Source organism: Lissotriton vulgaris, chromosome 1_1, assembly GCF_964263255.1.
Source record: "Lissotriton vulgaris chromosome 1_1, aLisVul1.2, whole genome shotgun sequence".
NCBI lineage: Eukaryota > Metazoa > Chordata > Amphibia > Caudata > Salamandridae > Lissotriton > Lissotriton vulgaris.
Window position 1 is genome coordinate 32807517 of NC_141685.1, and position 6524 is coordinate 32814040.

The 6524-nt window shown below is 48.6% G+C and overlaps 1 protein-coding gene across 1 annotated transcript in view; it reads right to left on the reverse strand.

Annotated features, from left to right (window-relative positions):
• The window catches only part of LOC147737064 (uncharacterized), a 398800-nt gene that overhangs the window by 255520 nt on the left and 136756 nt on the right, over positions 1 to 6524 (reverse strand). The gene's annotated exons all lie outside the window — the stretch shown is intronic.

Genomic DNA, 6524 nt, shown 5'->3' on the forward strand with positions numbered 1-6524 from the left:
TACTGAAAACAACTATAGTGGCTTCGTCCCATGATTTCCGTGCAGCTCCAATTTGAGCAGCCCTGAATGTGTCTAGCATTATCTCTTTTAGTTCCTCCAAAAAAGTTTTGTATATTTCCCCTGGTAGTTGGTCAGGACCTGCTGCTTTACCCATTGCCAACGTTTTAACTGCCATAGCTACCTCCTCCTTTGATAGAGGTGCCTCCAATAAATCCACCACTAGTGGGTCTAGCTTGGCAAGTGTTCCTAGTAGAGTAAGATCTATTTCCTCCAAATTAGTTTGTTCTGTCTTATACAATTCTGAATAAAAGTTGTGGAAAATAGCCAATATGTCTTGGGGTCTAGTTTTTAGAGTCCCTGTTTTATCTTTCATAGAGGATATATTCCGACTAGCATCCTTCATACGCAATTTTTACGCTAAAGGTCTTCCTATTGCTTCACCATACTCATGGCAGATCTTGCGTTGCGCCAAATATTTTCTTGCGTTTTTGCTATCCCCCATACCAATATTTTTGCCATTTTCTTTGCGACCTCAACCTCTAATGTTTTCACATCACCCTGGGTAGCTATCCCCCTTGTTAAGTTCTCTTCTGCCGATTGTAATCCCTGATATAGCCTTTCCATGTCTGTTTTTAACTTTCTTTGCCGGGCGATCCCAAAACTTAAGACCTCTCCCCTAAAACAGGCTTTAAATGTATCCCAAACAATGTTGATTGGGGCCGAATTTTTATTATTCTTGAAAAATTCTCTTATCCACATCTTCGTATAAACTATAAACTCTTCATTGTAGCATAATTTTCGATCAAAGGTAAATTTCCTTATTATAGCAAATATCCCCCAACCAACAATTGACAGAACAATGGGTGTATGATCGGACGAAATGTTAGGATAAATCTGCATTTTCACTTTGGCTAAGTGGGGCACTTCCACAAAAAAGTAGTCCAATCTGACTTTTTTTTGGTGGGGATAAGAATAAAAAGTAAAGCCAGGATCCATCGGAAACAGGGTGCTCCAAACATCCACCAGACCGTAATCTTTTAACAAATTAAGGAGGGCCCTGCAAACCTGCGGCTTCCGGCCTTTGTAAGTCTTCACTCCCCCATCAATCTCATGCTTTGTTAAATTAATGTTCATATCCCCGCAGATAATCAGGGGGGTAGCCCAGGTTGCAAGTTCAACATGCACTTTGTCCATAACCCCAGAGTCATCTATATTAGAGCCATAGATATTACATTTTGTAAAATTCCCATGTTGCCCCCACATTCAACCATCCCCCACCTACCATTTGTTTCTGTTGCTTTCCATCGTATCGTAACCAAAATGGCTACCCCCCGCGTCATACCAGATTGTTGGGACGAGGCTAAAATAATAAACCCCAGTTCTGCTAATACTTGATGCTTATTCCAAGGGAAATGGGTTTCTTGCAGGCAGACCACATCTGGAGCGACATGGCGCAGCTTAGCCGCTACTCTTCTTCGTTTATTAAAGTTGTTTAGCCCAGAAACGTTTAGCGAGCATATTCGAAGGTCTCTAATAGTAGATATAAGGCTCAGCTAGAAATTCCGCAGGAATAGGCCCATTTAACCTTAGAAAAACCATCAAATAGTTTTTTGTCAATTTGCCTACCATATTATTTATTAAGTTCCGTACCATCTTGAAATGCAAGTGTGGATTTTTTGTCCCCTTTTAACCCCTCCACCAAGTCCCTCCACCTACCCTTCCCTCCCTCTACCCAGCTACCCCCTTGCCCACCCTTCCCAATAACGAGGCGTTCGGACTTATGGTCCTGTAGATGTAACTGGCAAGTCCCCGCACCCCCCACAAGACTGCTACTCTACAACTCTGTTCACTCCTAAAAAAACAAATAGGAAAGAAATCGTTCCTTCCTACTACAGAGAGACCTTAACCTATCTATAGATTATGTGCCCGACAAATCTTCTTAAAGAAAGGAAAGATACGGCATCCCTAGCAACTATTACGCCTTGTAGCAAACACAAAATTTTTTTTTTTTTTTAAATTAGTACTCTGTCACTTCATTCGAAAACTACATACCCCCCTGAATTCCTTCTGTCTTGCTGCACCGGTGATTAATATTTATCTGGTTGGGCTGGTAATCTTGCTTAAAAATTCCTTAGCCTGCCCCACATTAGTAAAGAAGTATGTTCGCTCCTTAAATGATCTTCAACTTTGCAGGATTAAGAAGGACCACTTGAGCGCCCGTGGCCTGTATTGGGGTAATTAACTGTCGTAGTTACCATCGGTTGTCAACCGTATATTTACAGAAATCGGGGGTTACAAAAAACTCAAACCCTGGGCCAGGCCGTCTTTTATCGGGTCTTGCAAGTTTGAATACCTCTTCTCGGGCAAGAAAGCTATTAAAAGAGATTAATAGAGCCCTAGGCCTGCCCATATTTCTCTCTACCCCTTTCTCCATTCCTTGAACTGCAGTCCCTTTCAATTTGAATGGAAAACGGTGTGCTCTTTCGACCTCCCTGTCCCAGTCCCACTTTGTAAGTTCCGGGAAGGCTTCTTGACCTTCTTTGCCTTCAGGGAGTTGGAGGACCCTCAGGTTATTGCGACGAGCCCTGTTCTCAAAATCCACCAGTTTCCAGAGAGTATCCTCCTTTAACCCTTGTAGCGCTTCTGTAGCTCCTTTCTGCTGCTCTACTGCATCTTCCAAGCTAGAAATGCGAGTCTCAGCCTCGTTAAACCTGTTAGCTGCATCTGCTTGTGACTTTGCAAGCCTTCGGACTGAATTTTGGAGCTTGCGACACATACTCTGCACTCTGTGGCTCTCCTCCATAGTCTCATCCCGCAGTGAAATTATGGATTCATAAATCAGTTTTAATGAAATCTCAGTACTCCCTTTGGCGGCGGACTCCTCTGTCCCTATTTCATTCCTTGTATGATCTGAGACTTCCATGTTTAAGTCACGCACAGTAGAAGGGCTATCCTCTGTAATGTCAATGGAGTCCTCCTGGCATAAACTACTTGCCGGGCTCCCACCTTGCAAACTAATTTGCAAGGCGTATTGAGATGCTAAGTCCTCACAGGACGAGGGCAACGATGCTTCAGACATGGAGTAAAAGTCACCAGACTCACCATCGGGTTGAGCCTGTTCCTGTTCCTGTCCCTGCTCCTTGCCTCCAGCGGCACCAAGGGCAGAGGTCTCCCCAAGTTCTTGACTCTCCATGATGTTAGTAGTAATTTTAGAGGGGGAGCCCGCAGTTGTAACCTTTACATTTTCCCCCTTAGCTCTCTCAATTTCTATCGCTGCTGCCGCTGCAAAGATAGAGGGGATCACCCCATTCTTGTCTGCCCCACCCCCAGTTGTGATCGCATTGGCACTTAGCTGTGCTCCCTTCACTTTCCCTGGCTCCACTGGTGTTTTGGGTTGGGTCTTCTTGCTCGTACCAGTTTTGCCCCCTTCTTTGGGAGCGCCGTTTTCCCCAAGGTCCTCTGCGGCTTTCTCTTTCCCCATTGTACCTTTGGGAGCCATATCTTCACCCTTTGGTGCTTTAAAGTCCGTCTGCCGACTAACAAAGGTCTCACAAAAGTCTCACTCTGCACCCGCTTACACTCTGTGCCTTGCCATGCCACTCAATGCAGCAATCCTCGCAGTGTCACTCCGCCCGGTGCTATGAAGCAATTGGGTCTCCTGCAAAAAACCCAGTATTCCAAGCTGCAAGACACGTAAGCGTTTCTGGCGTTTTCCCGGCGTTTCCCTCCGTCGCTTCCCTCAGAGCCTGCAAAGTCGGGAAGCCGTGCTGAGCCCAGATCGGCCCAGTCAGCCACAGGTGTGTCATGTCAGAAGCTCAGGTGGGGAGCGCCGTAATCCACCAGGCGCCGCCGCTCCAATGCCGGTGAGTTTCTCCCTCCTAGCTCCGCAAATTCACATGTCACGGCGCTATCAGCAACAGGAATCTAAAATCGGTTACTCTGCTCAGTGCGGTTTCAATCAGCCGTCCTACATCCACCACAGTATTGCGGGTTCCGATGAAACGCCAACTCTGCCAGACAGGTCAGGTCTTCTCGGCTGTTGCAATCAATCAATCAATCAAGCATTTATATAGCGCACTACTCACCCGGAATGTCTCAAGGCGCTTGGGGAGGGGGGTCCGCTACTGCTCGAACAGCCAGGTCTTGAGTAGCTTCCTGAAGGCGAGGTGGTCTTGGGTCAGGCGGAGGTGGGTCGGGAGGGAGTTCCAAGTCTTGGCTGCCAGGTAGGAGAAGGCCCTTCCTCCTGTGTTGACTCTTCGGATGCGGGGGACGGCGGCGAGGGCATGGCTGGTCGATCGAAGCTGACGTGTGGGAGTGTAGAAGTTGAGGCGGCTGTTGAGGTATCTTGGGCCTTGGTTGTGTAGGGCTTTGTGTGCGTGGGTGAGGAGACGGAAGGTGATTCTCTTGTGGACCGGGAGCCAGTGTAGGTCTCTCAGGTGTCCGGAGATGTGGCTGTGTCGGGGGATGTCGAGGATGAGTCTTGCTGAGGTGTACTGGATCCGCTGGAGTCTTTTCTGGAGTTTGGCAGTGGTTCCGGCGTAGAGGGAGTTGCCGTAGTCCAGTCGGCTGGTGACGAGGGCCTGGGTGACCGTCTTTCTGGTCTCGGTGGGGATCCACCGGAAGATCTTACGTAGCATGCGCAGAATGTTGAAGCACGACGAGGAGACGGCGTTGACTTGTCTGGTCATGGAAAGGGAGGAGTCCAGGATGAAGTAATTCGGCGGAAAACCACGGGGCTGTTGGTGATTCTCTCTGCGACATCATCCTTTTAGCAGGTGCCACTTGTTCCACCATATCTCCAATCCATTGGAGGGTCGGCCATATCCCACCATCTTCCACAGTCTGGGCATGTAACCGAGTCTGAGAACGATTCAGGATCGAGGGAGTGGGCTTTGCACGGCCCTGTTAGATCGAAGGCCAGCAAGTCTTGCCTAGACCAACTGATCCTGACAGGCTCGGACCCCGATGGGGCAGCATAACTGGCCTTGGCCCCAGTCCGGCCGCGGACGGGCGCAGACGGGCTGGACTTAGGCGCGTCTTCGTCGCGCCATCGTCGCGCCCGCTGCGCGGCCGGATGCACATTGACTCTAGTAGAGCCTAGCCGGGAAGTGATGCTGGGGGTGGGAGGAGTCTCGTCCCTCCGCTCAAGCGGCACACAAAAGCCGTGGCGGAACAGGGACGGACCGGGACACTACTCGCGCTGCTCTCACCAAGTGCGGCGGGATTGAAGGCACCTTTTAAAGGCTGTATGCTGTGGGTGGGAGGAGTCGCGTCCCTCCGCTCAAGCGGCACACAAAAGCCGAGGCGGAACGGGGACGGACCGGGACACTACAAGGGGCCAGAAAGCTCGTACAACCAGCCTAACAGTGTATGTTTCCCCGCAGATGAAATTACAAGCTCCCGCCAGAAAATAAGTTTTTTAAAATTGCACACCCTACTGAAGTTGTCAAAGTCACAGTACACGTAAAAAATAAACACAAAGCAGTTTTTAAAATGAGGCTTTCCACAACACGCCGCCCAGCGCCTTGCTCGCGCTGCTCTCACCAAGCGCGGCAGGATTGAAGGCACCTTTTAAAGGCTGTATGCTGTGGGTGGGAGGAGTCGCGTCCCTCCTCTCAAGCGGCACACAAAAGCCGTGGCGGAAAGGGGACGGACCGGGACACTACAAGGGGCCAGAAAGCTCGTACAACCAGCCTAACAGTGTATGTATCCCCGCAGATGAAATTACATGCTCCCGCCAGAAAATACGTTTTTTAAAATTGCACACGCTACTGGAGTTGTCAAAGTCACAGTACACGTAAAAAATAAACACAAAGCAGTTTTTAAAATGAGGCTTTCCACAACACGCCGCCCAGCGCCTTGCTCGTACTGCTCTCACCAAGCGTGGCGGGATTGAAGGCACCTTTTAAAGGCTGTATGCTGTGGGTGGGAGGAGTCGCATCCCTCCGCTCAAGCGGCACACAAAAGCCGTGGCGGAAAGGGGACGGACCGGGACACTACAAGGGGCCAGAAAGCTCGTACAACCAGCCTAACAGTGTATGTATCCCCGCAGATGAAATTACATGCTCCCGCCAGAAAATAAGTTTTTTAAAATTGCACACGCTACTGGAGTTGTCAAAGTCACAGTACACGTAAAAAATAAACACAAAGCAGTTTTTAAAATGAGGCTTTCCACAACACGCCGCCCAGCACCTTGCTCGCGCTGCTCTCTTCAAGCATGAGTGGAAATCGATGCACCAGAAAAGCACACCATTACTAATTTCCTTCAATTCCTTCTCCACTTTCTTACTCTCTCTCTCTCTCTCTCTCTCTCTCTCTCTCTCTCTGTATTTCCTTCCCCAGAGTGCCTATGGCTTTTACTCCTCATCTATTCTTCAATATAAGTATTTTATTCTTTGGTAACCTGCATTATAAACAACATTGTAGCACCCTTTAACTCTGTGAATTCATTTATTCTTTTTCACTCATTCGTTCATTCACTCTCTGCCTTACTTTCTTATCTTCTGAATTCTCCTTACTTCTCC